Here is a 17838-nt window from a genome sequence, read left to right as displayed (position 1 = left end):
GGCTGCATAGTATTCCATGGTGTATATGTGCCACATTTGCTTTATCCAGTCTAACATTGATGGGCATTTGGGTTGGTTCCAAGTCTTTGCTATTGTGAATAGTGTGTAATAAACATACGTGTGCATGTGTCTTTGTAGTAGAATGATTTATAATCCTTTGGGTATATACCCAGTAATGTGATTGCTGGGTCAAATGGTATTACTGGTTCTAGATCCTTGAGGAATAGCCACACTGTCTTCCACAATGGTTAAACTAATTTACACTCCCACCAACAGTGTAAAAGTGTTCCCATTTCTCCACATCCTCTCCAGCATCTGGTGTTTCCTGAGTTTTTAATGAACGCCATTCTAACTGGCGTGAGATGGAATCTCATTGTGGTTTTGATTTGCATTTCTCTAATGACCAGTGATGATGAGCTTTATTTCATATGTTTGTTGGCTGCATAAATATCTTCTTTTGAGAAATGTCTGTTCATATCCTTTGCCCACTTTTTGATGGGGTTGTTTTTTTCTTATAAATTTGTTTAAGTTCCTTGTAGATTCTGGATATTAGCCCTTTGTCAGATGGATAGATTGCAAAAATTTTCTCCCATGTAGGTTGCCTGTTCACTCTGATAATTGTTTCTTTTGTTGTGCAGAAGCTCTTTAGTTTAATTAGATCCCATTTGTCAATTTTGACTTTTGTTGCCATCACTTTGGTGTTTTAATCATGAAGTCTTTGCCCATGCCTATGTCCTGAATGGTATTGCCTAGGTTTTCTTCTAGGGCTTTAATAGTTTTAGGTCTTATGTTTAAGTCTTTAATCCATCTTGAGTTAATTTTTGTATAAGGTATAAGGAAGGAGTCCAGTTTCAGTTTTCTGCAACTGGCTAGACAGTTTTCCCAACACCATTTATTAAATAGGGAATCCTTTCCCCATTGCTTGTTTTTGTTAGGTTTGTCAAAGATCAGATGGTTGTAGATGTGTGGTGTTATTTCTGAGACCTCTGTTCTGTTCCATTGGTCTATATATCTGCTTTGGTACCAACCATGCTGTTTTGGTTACTGTAGCCTCGTACTATAGTTTGAAGTCAGGTAGCATGATGCCTCCAGCTTTGTTCTTTTTGCTTAGGATTGTCTTGGCTATGTGGGCTCTTTTTTGGTTCCATATGAAATTTAAAGTATTTTTTCTAATTCTATGAAGAAAGTCAATGGTAGCTTGATGGGGGTAGCATTGAATCTATAAATTACTTTGGGCATTATGGCCATTTTCACGATATTGATGCTTCTTATCCATAAGCATGGAATATTTTTCCTTTTGTTTGTATCCTCTCTTATTTCCTTGAGCAGTAATTTGTAGTTCTCCTTGAAGAGGTCCTTCACACCCCTTGTAAGTTGTATTCCTAGGTATTTTATTCTTTTTGTAGCAATTTTGAATGGGAGTTCACTCATGATTTGGCTCTCTGTTTCTCTATTATTGGTATATAGGAATGCTTGTGATTTTTTGCACATTGATTTTGTGTCCTGAGACTTTGCTGAAGTTGGTTATCAGCTTAAGGAGATTTGGGGCTGAGATGATGGGGTTTTCTAAATATACAATCATGTCATCTGCAAACAGAAACAATTTGACTTCCTCTCTTCCTATTTGAATACCCTTTATTTCTTTCTCTTGCCTGATTGCCCTGGCCAGAAATTCCAATGCTACGTTGAATAGGAGTGGTAAGAGAGGGCATCCTTGTGCTGGTTTTCAAGGGGAATGCTTCCAGCTTTTGTCCATTCAGTATGATATTGGCTGTGGGTTTATCATAAATGGCTCTTATTATTTTGAGATACGTCCCATCAATACCTAGTTTATTGAGAGTTTTTGCATGAAGGGGTGCTGAATTTTGTCAAAGGCCTTTTCTGCATCTATTGAGAAATCATGTGGATTTTGTGATTGGTTCTGTTTACGTGATGGATTACGTTTATTGATTTGTGTAGGTTGAGCCAGCCTTGCTTGCCAAGGATGAAGCTGACTTGATCATGGTGGATAAGCTTTCTGATGTGCAGCTTGATTTGGTTTGCCAGTATTTTATTGAGGATTTTTGCACTGATGTTCATCAGGGATATTGGCCTGAAATTTTCTTTTTTTGTTGTGTCTCTACCATGTTTTGGAATCAGGATGATGCTGGCCTCACAAAATGAGTTAAGAAGGAATTCCTCTTTTACTATTGTTTGGAATAGTTTTAGAAGGAGTGTTACCAGCTCCTCTTTGTACCTCTGGCAGAACTCGGCTGTGAATCCGTCTGGTCCTGGGCTTTTTTTTTTTTTTTTTTTGGTTGGTTTATTTCTTCTCTATCTATCCCTGCTTTAGCCTCTTTGAATTTGCTCAGCTCAGTCACGTGGTTCTAACCATCATCTATAAGCCAGACTCTTAACATCGACTGTCTATGTGACATTTCCACATAGCCATATGAAACATATATCTAAAACAAAAAAAAAAGCAAGATTCCTCCAATCCTGCTCTTCCTTTGGTCTCTCCCAATTCAAAAGGAAACTTTATTAAAAAGTCAAAATACAACAGACAGTAGCAAGATTGTGGTGAAAAAGAAATGCCTATACACTGTTGGTAGGAATATAAATTAGTTCAACCATTGTGGAAAAAGGTGTGGTGATTGTCAAAGCCCAAAAGATGGAAATACCATTCGGCCCAGCAATGCCATTACTGGGTATATACCCAAAGGAATATAAATCATTCTATTATAAAGACACATGCATGCATATGTTCATTGCAGCACTATTCACAGTAGCAAAGACATGAAATCACCCTAAATGCTCATCAATGATAGACTGGATAAAGAAAACGTGGTACATATACACCATGGTATACCACGCAGCTACAAAAAAAAAAGGGGGGGGATCATGTACTTTACAGGGACATGGATGGAACTAGAGGTCATTATTCTTAGCAAAGAATAATGAATAAACTAACACAGGAACAGAAAAACAAATATGGCATGTTCTTATTTATAAGTGGGAGCTAAATGATGAGAACACATGGACACATAGAGGGGAACAACACACACTGGGGCTTTTTGGAGGGTGGAAAGTGGGAGGAGGGAGAGGATCAAGAAAAATAACTAATGGGTACTAGGCTCGATACCTGAGTGATGAAATAATCTGTACATCAAACCCCCATGACAAAAGTTTACCTATGTAACAAACCTGCACTTGTACCCCTGCCCTTAAAATAAAAGTTTGAAAAATAAAAAGTAGAAATAAAAATAAAACAATTTTAAAAACACACACAGAAAACAAAACCAAAACAGCACTATCTCCCCAGCAATGCAAGCTAAAATCCTAGGAGTGATTCTTATTTTCTACATTTGGTTCACCCTCAGCATCCAATTTTTCATGTAGCCTTGATAATTCTGCCCTAAAACATATTTTATATACAAACAATTCTATCTGTGCTTTTATCCTCATAGTCTACATAACCATCTCTGCTTTGAACTAACACAGTGGCTACCCAGCTACCCTTCATCCATTCTTGCCTTCTTAGATCCATTCTCTGCATGGTAGTTGTATCGTTTCACTGTATATGTGTATTGTGTCACTCTCATGCTTAAAAATCTTCCAATGGCTTCCTATCAGAGAAAAATCCAAAATTTCCTACCCTGGCTTATGAAGCTAACATGTTTGCCCCCTGCCTGTCTCTCTTGCCTCAACTTTCATGATCCCCTGTTCCATATGCTCAAGCCACAGAAAACATTTTTTTTTCTGTTTCTCAGTCATTCATGGCTTATTCCTGCCTTACAACCCTTCACTAATAGGAACTCTGCCTAGTATGCTTTTCTCTCAAACTTTGCCAGCTGACTGCTTCTTGTCATTAATCTATCAGCTTATATGCCATCTTTTCAAAGAGGCCTTCCCAAATCAACCATGCCAACTCCATAAAGAAAGATTCTTGTCCACTTGTTCTTAGGCCTTTTCCCAACACCTAGAACATGAGTAGCACATAGTTGACACTCAATAAATATTTGTTGAATGAACGAATAAAATAACTACATTTTTTTCCTGACTGTAAAATAAAGGAATTGAGTTAGATAATTACTAAGGCTTCTCTTGTTTAATCATGCTAGGTAAATTAGTTGGTCACCAGTAATGTGGGCACTTGAATCTTCTCTGTTTCCATCAATTCATCCATTTGAAAAGATTTTCTCTTCCAACTATGAAAGCTGATAATAACCAATATTCCTGAGCATGACAATGGCATACCTTCATGATGTAATATTAATTACAGCTATTTTTATTAGCCATAAGCACCAGCACCATTTTTTCAGAGCTACGTTGACATACACCTGCTGTTAGTGTTTGATTTATATAGTCATAGCAAAAAATTTACATGCCAATGTAAATAGGGATGAGAGAGGAATACACGCTATTTCATAATTTATCACTATACGAGGTCCTACCATCTATTTTTTAACAGAAAAGACAGAGAAACACTTCTACTATTAGACTAATACATAATAAAAATATATTTGTGTCTCACTTTATTCTCTTCACATACACACTTCTTTTATTTTACTGCATCTACATGACACATACCTATTTCAGGATGGTGTGATTTAACTCATTTAATCTGAGCCCTTAAGAACTTTTTTCTGTCCAGTTTTATGATTATTATTACCTATCATATTTTACAATCTGGATGAATTTCTTCAAAACCAATTAAGACTGTAGGTATGTTGTATCCTAATGGATCTCAAAATGCCCAGATCAGCTAAGAACTTTGTATTTATCTCAGCTATGAACAAAACAATAAATGTTCATGTACTTCAAAGATTTATGTGGCTAAAATTTTCCATTTTATATATATCTGTAATTATATCACTTGTTGGTCTCACCCTCTAGATCTTCTTAAAAGAAATGACTGTGAAGCCGGGTGCAGTGGCTCACGCCTGTAATCCCAACACTTTGAGAAGCCAAGGCAGGTGGATCACCTGAGGTCAGGAGTTCAAGACCAGCCTGGCCAACCCTGTCTCTACTAAAAATACAAAAAATTAGCTGGGCATGGTGGCACATGCCTATAATCCCAACCACTTGGGAGGCTGAGGCAGGAGAATCGCTTGAAGCCAGGAGGTGGAGGTTGCAATGAGTCAAGATCGTGCCATTGCAATCCAGCCTGGGCAACAAGAGTGAAACTCTATCTCAAAAAAAGAAAAAAGAAAGAAATGACTGTGTCTTATATATTTTGCTGTTCAGAGTCATGCATAGAAGTTCAATATGAACATGAAGAGTTAAATGTTGAAAAACTAAGCGACTTCTTTTCTTTTATTAAAATACATGTTCAATATGGACACAGGGAGGGAAACATCACACACCAGGGCCTGTCAAGGGGTGTGGGGCAAGAGGAGAGAGAGCATTAGGACAAATATCTAATGTATGTGGGGCTTAAAACCTAGATGATGGGTTGATAGGTGCAGCAAACCATCGTGGCACATATATACCTATGTAAGAAACCTGCACATTCTGCACATGTATCCTGGAACAAAGTAAAATAAGAAATAAAACACATGTTCATTTGATTTTCAAAACTAAAATATTTTTATATTTCATCCACAAACACAAAAATATCAGTGTCATCATGCAATTTCTTCTTGTAATGTATTACACTAAATGATGGCTATAATTATAGACAGAACCCTATATATTTTATGACTACATCTCTTTTTATTTTTCAAAGATGCTGGTCCATATTCCAGGGCTGAGCAAAAGACTCATGTTTTTTGATCATCTTCCAATGGGTCATTTCTGCAACATTTTCCAAGAATAACAAATAGTCTTAAACACACAGAGCCTGTGAACTCATCCTATGATTATTTCAGGTTAGGTACATGAAGGCAAGTTTTACCTCAGATATCCCATGGGCCCATGTATGGAAGACATGAACACATTGTCATTAATACTTGATATCTGATAGTTATGAGTAGAAACAAACAACCCTTTCCTTTTAGGGAAAATACAAACTTTAAGCAACATTCCATTTATCTACATCAATATTTGCAGAAGTAAATATCTAACAGCACCACCCACATAGTTATTTGTTGATCCATTCCTGTAGTCTATCAATCTTTTTTCAATCCTGTGTTCATGGCTAGAATGATGTAGCAGTGTATATTGTATCTCTATGATAATTTAATTTAACTGCAGTGTGCTAGGGTCTAGATTGCTCCCCTTAGCAGCCAGGGGTGACCGCAAACAGTGCCAGAGCCTAGATTGTTGTCAGCAATACTTACTGGCTAAAGAGAGGTTTGAAAGAATGTGACATTCTACAGAAATATCCAGCAATAAGAGTCAGAGTGTATACAAGGAAATATATACAGGTATTTTAATAAAACCATACATTTCTTTGTCAAAACAGCTGATAGCTGATTAGCTAACAAAATCTCTCATCTGCATTTCCATCTCTGTATGAGTCTGTATGGTCTCTACTTGCTCCAGGCATGTTTCCTTAATGGCTTTATTTATACAGATAATCTGAAAATGAAGTAAATGGCTGAGCTAAATGAGAGTACAAATGGAAAAAAAAAATAATTCTGCTAATATATGTTCTCTTTTTTCTACCCACACAAAAATAAATTCAACTTGAAAAATCAAAGGAAAGAAACAAATGGCTCTTCCCCCCTTTAATTACCACATTCAGGCAGAACTGTAAGTACACACACCATTTCAGCACATGGCTTGGATGTGAGTGATGCCACAGGGTGCTGAACTAAAATGCTTTACTCAGAAAGTCCTCTTTAGTCATGTGCTCCTCTATCAGCCCTTATTTCTGTGAAGTAGGAATCAAAAAAGAAAAAAATGATAGGGATCCCAGCACAATGATGGCAATAATATTCTCTCTTTTTTTTTTCCTTTCATAGGCTAGCCTTGTAGGAAAGTAATTATCCCCCACAAACTGTGAGAAAAAAAGAACTATTTGGTGACACTAGAAAATATATGGGTGGTTATAGAAATGGAAATTTATTATCATATGATTTTGAATCAGCTTCAAATAATGACTCAAGCACTCCACACCAGTGATGCTGATTAGCAATGGCCTACCACAGGTTGTGGGATTTCTGATTAGCAATTTCACCTCAACGGTAAGAACTAGTGCAATGTGTACACAATACGATTGGGAAGAGAAAGAACAAAATTATTCCCAAGGCTATTTTGGACACTCAACAACATCGTCTCAAGCAAAATGAAAGGAGAGGAAATCAGAAACCGGTGCGACTGTCCACTAGCTTGCTCTCCAGGAGACCCAGGTGCTGACGACAGAGACATATTCTCAGATATTATCATATTCTTCCTTTTCCTGGAGTGACATTTATCATCTATCCAAATGTGGTTATTGTCTCATAGTTATGAGAAACCTCAGGGTTGTAAGGGACTTCGACTGTCTCTTGTTAAGTACTCAAACTCATTCCAGTATTAATATGGAGATGTTCTTTTTTCATGTTTATGATCTTTTATTTCTTTATCTACTACAGCACAAGGCTGTAATAGTAATGGAGTTCCTAGAAGGAGTTATTTCAAACCATGTACTAGTCACTTGTGGTTTTTACTCACTACTAACTTGGTTTCTACCAAACAAATCAGCACTATCTTCCATGTTTCCTACTGATTTCATAAACATATATCTTGTTTCCCCAATTAAGTTGTAAATTTATCCATGATGAAGTCTGTGTCTCATATGTAAGCCATTGCATCTGCCAAAATACCTGCAAGCATGAGTCTTTGGTACCTTGAAGGTTCCCATAAATACTTGTGGCTCAATGATAAAATTGGGACTGCTTTTTAGGCATAAGAACAGAGTATATATATCAAAAATGAGAAGTTTTATTTACTCATTTATTTATTCCACAAAGTTTACTGAGTGTGTCCTGGGTTCCATCCACAGGAATACACCAATTAAAGAAGAATCTGTCCTGACCTCAATGAGCTAACAGTTTATAAGAGGAGGCCAACTGCAAATAAATACTTATAATGTCTTAGGATACATGCCATGATCAAAATTCGTATAGGGTTTAGCAGAAAGGAATAATTCATAGAAGTAAAGTTTGACTTGGTTCTTAAAAAGTATGTTTATAAGGTGGAAGATGATGGAAAGATTTTTCAAGGCAAAGGGAAAAATACCGATTGTTACAGCTGAAATACAGTGAAGGTGGGAGTTATGAGAGAAAGAGTTGAAGAGGGAAGTGTCCAAAATTTTAAGTACACTGTGCCCACAGACTATGTTTTAGTTGTCAGAAATTTCTGTAAGTGCTGCCTTCAGAACCCATTCTCCTCTTCTACCTCATCTTAATGCTAGAATGTCCTCTTCCAATTCAATTCAAATCCTTGAGCACACCTTTATGGAGGACACAAGCATTAGCTCCCCTTCATTCTTCTACTTATAGCATGAGCCAGATTCTGAAGTTCCCTGCTCAGAAGACAGCCCCGGCCTCTCACACAACTGCTTACACTAACAAAGGCCTAGATGATAAACCTGGCCAGGGGAGTTTTGTGTGCCTTGCTAAAGCATTCAGACTTTATCCTCTAGTGTAAACAATGGGGAGACTTTTTTATACTTTGTCCAGAAAGCCCTAACGAAAGCATTAATATATAATACGATATAACTAGAAAGGCATTAAATCTAGATCATAAACTTTGATTCCAATTATGGTCTTCTGAGAACTAATGGGATAATTAACTTAAGCCATTAATACAGGTAAACATTTGATCTACTGTTGTTCAGATTTTGGAAATAGAATGTGAATCAAGCCTTGGAAACGTATTAATATTCTACCCTGCAGATGTAAGTAGTATTCAGAGAACCTTTTTCTGATATCCATATGTCTTTACACGTGGGTGATTTCTTTTTCTTTTTCTTTTTATTATACTTTAATTTCTAGGGTACATGTGCACAACGTGCAGGTTTGTTACATATGTATACATGTGCCATGTTGGTGTGCTGCACCCATTAACTCGTCATTTATATTAGGTATATCTCCTAATGCTATCCCTCCCCTCTCCCCCCATCCCACAATAGGCCCCAGTGTGTGATGTTCCCCTTCCTGTGTCCAAGTGTTCTCATTGTTCAATTCCCACCTATGAGTGAGAACATGCGGTGTTTGGTTTTCTGTCTTTGCGATAGTTTGCTGAGAATGATGGTTTCCAGCTTCATCCATGTCCCTACAAAGGACATGAACTCATCCTTTTTTATGGCTGCGTAGTATTCCATGGTGTATATGTGCCATATTTTCTTAATCCAGTCTATCATTGATGGACATTTGGGTTGGTTCCAAGTCTTTGCTATTGTGAATAGTGCCGCAATAAACATATGTGTGCAACACATGGATGATTTATTAATCATCAGATGTATTTTTAAATACTACACAAATGCAGACTATAATGTGCCAAATAATCATGCACTATAGTGCATGATTTGTATTACAGAGTTCTCTATTTAACATGGGGGTTTCGTTTTTCTGGAGGCAATCTCTTCAGAAAAGATTAACCTCATGCCTCTGCTGTTTTTCAGTGAGTAAAGCAGCTTTACATTACAGCCTAAGAGAGGGATTCATTTTTCTTACCCTAGCTGGCAATCATTGCAATCATTTGTGGAGCACTATCTCCTATCAAACTTCAAGTTGCATTTCAAGTTTCAGTAGTCCTCGTCAATCTATGAAGATGGTATTCCTTTGATGAAACTGTGCAGTTACAATTAGGACAACAATGCTTAGTTAAAGATTGTTTTTTAAAAGTTAAGGACTCTTTAAGAATCCTGTACATGGTGGTACAGGTTATGTACTGGCCAGCTCCACGAAGAACCATTCATAGTCATCACAGATTTCTTTATTAGGACTATTGTTCTGCAGGAAAATGTCTTAAGGAAAGAGAGACCTCTTCTAATCTGCACGAACGTGCCATATGGCTAGCAGTGCAAGTGTAACACATGATATTTTACTAAATTTATAAATTGGTAGTATTTCTTCTTAATTCCCAAACCCATGCACAAAGTTTTGATTGTAAACATTAAAAAGGAAACAAAACTGAAAGTGTTTGAAAAGTTCGAGTGATGTTTTATAGTACTAACTCTGGAAGGAGACTGAAATTGAAAGTAATTTTTAAAATAGTAACATAAGAGTTAAATGGATAGATGAAAATATAAAAACGCAAGTTCAGAAGAAAAATATCACCATAAAAATATGATTTGATGGTTAAGAGTCACAATGACCTTGAAGGTAGAAAGGCCACACCCACTCATTTTTACTGATCATACTTTATTAACAAAACCAAGATGAGAACATCAAAAAATCGGATTGTACTGTTAGTGATTTAATAGTGTCCAGAAAAATTTTCTGAGTCTTTATACTGTCTTGAAATCCAGCCTAACTGGGAGAGATCACAAGTCATTTAACCCTTGAGTTGTACAATTTTCCTTCTATCCACAGTAGGGATAAATCAGCTTAGAGCAAAGCACCTTAGAAGCTGAGATACAATGCTGCCCTCTGTGTAGTAATATTAAAACAACAGTTGTCTTGACTGCCAGAGTTAAAAGACTTCTACACAAAGACTTCATTTTTTTATTCTTCTTATTCATGTTTTTATTTATTTGTTAGAGTAAGCAAATAAGGAAAAAAAGAAAATTATATTGGCAGAGGCTGACCTCTATTTTAAGTAATTTGTAGCTAAAAAGCTTACAGACTAAAACATGTAAATATATGCAGATCTGAGAGCAAGACCTCAGAAGTGAAATAGCCGAATAAGATTGAAGAGAATACAGGCCACACACGGGAAAATCAGTGGTGCTCTTAGCAACCTGGAAACCTGAAATGAATTATTATCTGGGTCCTATTGTGACCTACTTAGTATCCTGGGAGCATGTTGTCATAAGAAGAAATTTGGGGCTATAGGAATCACTTATTTACTTGACCTCAAAGAAATGTGAACCAGTAGGATGCCTGCTGAGTCTGCCCAGTGAGCAGACACAGCTGTAGTTACAGCCCAACCACAGCATGCTCAGGTGCTCACCCCACACCATGGACAAAGGCAGCCTAAGCCTGTGTCCTCTGCTGAGTTTCTCTTTCACTGGAATATGCTGTATCTAAGTGGTAACCATTCCTAATGATAGCAGTAGAAAAAAAGGCAAAATGTACACCACCAATGTTCTCACTCTTTTCAAGTCTCTATTTTCTTTAATTATGTCACAATGAGAAGAACAGAGCATGCATTTTAGATTAAAGTTAGAATGAGAAAACAGTCATTGTGAATAAAAGAACAACACATTTCTTTAAAATGGAGAATATAGGTGAATAGAAATGGGGAATATTTACAGGAAGGCTGAGAGAATAAACATGACACTTCCCCAAACCTCAAGCATTCTTGCTAACAGACTCCAACCTCATTAAAGAGCTGGGATGATCCAAAGAGGACATTAGTTCTAGCTGTTAGGATGTACGGATGAGGAATGAAAGTACAAAATCTCAATACTACTCAAAGTGCCAGATCTGAACTCAATTATCCAAACCCTCTGATTTTATGCTTTCACCTCACGCTGCTCTCTGCAATGAGTGTCCTTTCAAAGTCTCCTTGAACATAAATTGTTTCTCATAGCACCATGAATCACAGGAGTTTGAGTAAGGTGAGCTGAGGTAAAGGTGATTGTTCTCAGCCTTATTTTTCTCTTTTGAGGAGGAATCTACCAAGGAACAAAATTGTGCCCTCCACTTCAGTCAAAGCAGACATGAGTCATCCTTGAAATTGGATCCTACACTTAATTTTGCTTATGTACATCTAGTGTATAATGTATGTCTCACAAATGAATTCTTTCAGAAGAGCCAAAGCCTGAGATGCCATGATTGATGGAAAATTCCAAGTAACCGAATTAACATGAATAAGGAAGTTATCAAATATGAAAACTTTAGGTGAATTAACTGCCATCCAGTATGTTACGATGTGATGAATAATGGGCATCTGGAGTTTCATTAATGAACATCTAATGGGAAAGATAGAACTGGCACCAACAAGTTTAATCCCCAATAATGTGTAAAACAAGCCTAAGCTAAAACCAGGAGCTCTGTAGGCGCCAACCCCTATGACCTACAATAGGAAGCATCTTAATCCACAGGTGTGTTAGCAGAAAGACACATGCCAGCCAGCCCACAATGTTTTCATGGGACAGGAAGCTCAGTTTTAAATCACTGCAGCCATTATTCTCTTATCTTGAACTGGCGTGAGTGTATCTATGTACTGTCCGGAGAATCACCAAAGTCAGTGGTGGTTACCTGTACTTAGCAAGGTAATCAGACAGAGAAGAAAACCTGTTTTCCTGATAGATTTGTGAATAACATTACAGCAAATTCTTATATATTGGCACAGGTATCACTCACTACTGGATATACTTATTTTTTGTTTTATATAAAAGCTTTAAATTAACAGGATTTCTTTTAAGCACAGTTAGCCTTACTTGTGGCCACAATAAATGCTGCTTAGGAGGAGCAATTTGACAGGCCCCAAAATACCTCCAGAACAAGGTTGCTGCTGTTGCCTGAAATTCTACCATTAAAGGCCCATTAGGCACTGCCCCTCATTTTGTGTATGGCTAGCCCCAAGAAAGATAACATGTGCAATCTCCTGTAAGTCAATGGTGGATATTCACACAGAGATGTTAAGAGCTACAATGGAGAAAATTTTCATGAAAAGGGAGGAGAAAACAGAAAGATCCTGATCTGAGTCTGCTGCTTAAGGGAAAATCATGTGGATTTGGATCCCTGCATAGCCATATCATGGAGTCAGTAGGTTAAATGAAGGAAATGAAAGAACTCCAACTGAATCTTGCAGTTCCTTAAAAGCATCATGCTCTTCTTGCATCCAACCTTCGCACAAGTTGTTCTTTCATGGAAGTCTCCTTAATCCAAGAAAGTTTCCCCTCATTTCTCCTGGCTAACTGAGAACTTTTTAAGATCAGATAAATTATCTTGTTTATCCTATCACAATGACTAGAATATTATATATATCCAATAATTTTTAAATGATAAATGAGGAAATTAGAGTTAAAAAGGTACCTAAGATCAGTCCCACTTTGGTCACAATTTTGCCTTAGGCCACTCTAATTAAAAACAAAAAAACTTATTTCCCCAGTGTGTCTGTATCATTAAGATGAAAACACATTTGGCAGAAAAAAAAAAAGCTAGTGATGAATATGATCATATATTAGAACTGCACGCACAAAAACCTTCAAATCCACCTTTAAGAGAAAATTTTCATCTTACTAAAAATCATTAATGCTAAAAACAAACAACTATCAATGCCACTGTGCTTATCTTAGAATATCATATCATTTAAACAAATAAGAAAAAAACAGAAACTCAAGAATGCAATTTTCCTAGTTCATATAATTGTAGCCACTTTAAAGGAAAAAAATTCTGAGATTTTCTAACATTTTTAAATTAGCCAAAAGTTCCCCAAATTCTAACTTTCCACTTATGACAACTATTTTTGTTCATTTTCTACTTCTTCTAAACATTCTGGATTTCTTTCAAAATCTCTTAATTTGATACATATTTAAATTTTAACATATCCTTTTCAAGAAGGAGTAAAACACATACAAAAAAATTAGAGACTAAAAGCTTCAGTGAAGGCTCAAGGCAATATCTGTTGAGTTACATTCTGCTTTCCTGGTAGTGAACCCCTAGTTGACAAGAACTAGTGAATTGAGAGAGAGAGAGAGAGAGAGAGAGAGAGAGAGAATCTAGTTGACAAGAACTAGTGAATTGAGAGAGAGAGAGAGAGAGAGAAAGAGAGAGAATCTATGGGTCATTTCATTCTCAACTTACTAATGACTGGCACCCTCTTTAGATATTTAGTAATCAAAACCTGGGTCTAGGAGATTTACAGTATATTCATTTCCTTTTATAAGAAATGAAATAACATTTAAAGTCTATATATTGATTTTCCTTAAGAAAGTCTCCTTAATGGGCTCACTAACAGGAACAAGATGGCAGGGACAGAAATAAAAGCATGGAAACTTAAAATTCTAAAGATGAGTGCTTCTCTTTCCTGGAGTAAATTAATACACAGATTAGAAATTATTTAAATTCATCATTTGATTAAGTAAATTTCTGTTAAGTGAGAAAAGTTTTTGCACTTAAGGTGCTTTGCTCTTTTTCTAAAGGAAGAGAGGAATAAAAGGGAAAGAAGGAAGAGAAGAATTGGAGGAAAGGACTATAGAAGATACTTATATTTGTAGTTGGATGTTATAAAACTTAAGAAAATTGGGGGTTGGTTTCTGATACAAGCTTACTGAAAGGTGATTTTGTAATATGAATCAAAGCCTTCAAAATCTGCATATACTTTGATTCCACTTCCAGAAATGTATTCCAACAAAATTATAAAACAAGTGTGTTTAGATTTATGTATATGGATGTTCATTGATATCTTATTTATTATAGTGAAAGCAAATTTAGGATGAGAAGTACTTGATTAAATAAATGGTATTCCATGATGGTGTAGATGGATATTTGTTGACATTGAAAAATATTTGATATCTTTTGTTATGTAAAAAAGAAAATTACAAGACAACATATTTGGTACAATCCCATTTTGTAATATGCTTTTGTATATTTAATATATTCTAAGAATATTTTTTCTAAGCATATTCACTCATGTGTGTGTAATATACACCTGAGACAATATATGTACCACACATATACACATGCGTATATGTAATATACACCTAAGAAAAATAATTAAATACTAAAAGTTGTTATTAATAAAGGTTGAAATCAGTTGTTTGTTTTAGTGTTTGCATAGACTGGTTTTTAGTAGCAAACATAATACAGTTAAGAAGTACAAGAAAAATAATAAACTATTCTTAAAATCTGTTATAGACGTTAAACCCAGAGAAAGATATGATGATGACGATGATATTTGCCTTTAAAGTTGACAACACTAGTTTTACTAGTTCAGTTTTTATTCAAGACTAGAAAAAGACAAAAGTGATTGATCCCTGAAAGTTTTCCTCCATCTAAGTACCTCTCTCAGACTTACTATTTATTTACCACATCTGGGACATGACTACAAATTGGTTCCCAACTTGGGAACACACAAACCCCCCAAACTAATATGTAATACAAATTGTTTCATCATCCTATGGTTAACAATCGTGAAGAATTATTGGTGTTATAAATAATATTCAGTTGAAATTTTAGAACAGATATGGCTCTGCCTGAGTCGTTTATTGGAAAATCATTTGTTTCACATCAGTTTTGGCATCCAGTATTCAATGTGAATTATGTGGTTATAGCCCAGTTTATTATATTTCTGTTTGTTCCACTGTGTATATATGCGTCTTAGGCTTTAAAAAGGTAATTTGTGCCCTCAAAATGTATTATGTAACAAATTGTGATTCATGCAAATCACTTTGATTTGTTTTCCAAAAATGTAGCCTGCTTCAATTAATCAGTTGCTATTCATTTCATATGTTTCAATTGCACCCACAACAAAAGCTCCAGTGGGTTATCACTTACATGGGGGGCTGGCTTCCAGAGGGTATGAAAGACACAACAATCAGACGTTACACCAAGCATACAATTATAGTGTGTGTCCCCACAAACTCCAATAAATCACACATCACATTATGCCAAACTCCCACCTCTCTGAAGTTTCTCGTTACCCGAGCCACCTACCTGCTGTAATCACAGCATTCTGCAGTGCGTGGGTGCACAGCTTTCCACCTGCTGAGACCTATTCCATGACTCCCAATGTGTAGCAGGAATCAGCAAGTGGATTGCTATATCTATGTTCTGCAGCCTGCCCATCAGGATAAATGAGTGGCTGGAAGTGCTTCGCTCCTATGCATGAACTTTTTTTAGGGAAGAAGGAAGTAAAAGCAACATGTCAATTTCAGTTGTGCTTGGAAATTGATGCTACACAATATTTTCGTGTAGATTTTTTATTCAAAATGTAAAAATGGACGTAACAAAAATGTACTAGAGATGTTATAAACTAACTGTAAAATTCTCTTTTATAAAGGTTTTGTTTTAATTATGAGACAAGTTAAAAGGTATAATTACCACTCATACTTTTACTTAAGTGTTATGTTGTCTCAACCCTATCCCATAGGATGAACTATAATAATGGACTGGAATTTGCATTTTATATAAGGTATATTATTATTTATTTTCCTAGCAATAACAGGGTACTTAGTGTCATCTAAAATAGAGGGCATTATTAAGCTAAAAGCACTTTTCTATGCCAGCTATTTATAAACTGCATGTGAATAGTTCTAAAATATAGGGTACTGAAGTGACTAATTGTGCTGGGTAGGTAGTTATTAGGAGTAAAACTGCCCACAAAGGGAAGATTTGTATATGTGGTTCTGATATTGCTCTGTCAACCATTCATTGCCAAGTTACTCTGATGACAACGACACAAGATTATATTCAGGGACATTTCTTCTGGGGCCATTGCTGTGGAAACAAGTAAGAGTCAGAAGAATGAAGCATAGACATATTTCCACCATGTCCATATACTGAGGCTGAACTGCATTTAGGGAGGATGCAGAGCTCTGTGCCATATGATTGGCATCCCTGTATCATCATATGCAATCACATGGCATACAGCTCTTCAAACTTGTATGTGTTTTCCTATCAAGGAGCCAAATCCCTATTCCAACAAGGTAAAGTTTACAAACGATAGTTAAAAGTATTCCAAAGGAAAATTTTCAACTTTGACATTGGTGTTAATGCATTTTACAGTTCTAAGTTTCTATTCTCATTCTTCTAATTTTTAATAAATTAAAGAAAAAATAAAAGTGAATGAACATTCATTTTTTGAGTAATTTTTTGTGTTATTAGTAATCAGAACTTTATCCATGGCATTGAATGTAATAAGCATAGCACAATAAAGGATAACAATCCACATTTGAGCCAACAAAGGGTCAAAACAGGTAAGCAACAATACCAGTGTAGCCAAACCCTAGTACTGCAGTCTGTCTTGAGTCTAAGCCCTGTGCTCTTTCTACTAAATCAGGTGTCCTCCTTTGATTTACTGTGGAAAAGGAGAAATGCTTAGCTGTAAACTATGATGAAGTATTTGTTTTATTGCATTACCTATAAAAGATTTTTCTTTGTGAAAGATACATACAAAAAAATTTTTAAATAATGTCCTGATCATCCAATTTCTGTTAAGAAATAGGAAGTTGCAGTAGACCATTACCATAGGCTGAATAATACTCCCCTCTAAAGATGTCAATCTCCTAATCTCTGAAATTTGTGAATTATATGACCTTATACGACCAATATGGTTTGGCTGTGCCCCACCCAAATCTCATCTTTAATTGTAATCCCCATAGTCCTCATATGTCATAGGAGTGACCTGGTGGGAAGTGATTGGATCATGGGCGCGGTTTCCCCCATGTTGTTCTCAATTAATCAGTTGCTATTCATTTCACATGTTTCAGTTTCACTCACGATAGTGAGTGAGTTCTCACGAGATCTGATGGTTTCACAAGCATCTAGCATTTCCCTTGCTGGCACTCACTCTCTCTCCTGCCACCTCGTGAAGAATGTGCCTGCTTCTGCTTTGTCTTCTGCCGTGATTGCAAGTTTCCTGAGGACTCCCCAGCCATCATGCAGAACAGTAAGTCGATTGAGCCTCTTTTCTTTATAAATTACCCAGTCTCGAGTATTTCTTTATAGCAGCATGAGAACGAACTAATACAATGACAAAAGCACATTGCACATGTGATTAAGTTAAGCATTTTTTTTTTTTTTAGACGAAGTCTCGCTCTGTTTCCCAGGCTGGAGTGCAGTGGCATGATCTCAGCTCACTGCAACCTCCGCC

This window comes from Pongo abelii, chromosome 16 (assembly GCF_028885655.2).
Source record: "Pongo abelii isolate AG06213 chromosome 16, NHGRI_mPonAbe1-v2.0_pri, whole genome shotgun sequence".
Lineage (NCBI taxonomy): Eukaryota > Metazoa > Chordata > Mammalia > Primates > Hominidae > Pongo > Pongo abelii.
Note: the sequence above shows the minus strand (reverse complement) of the source record.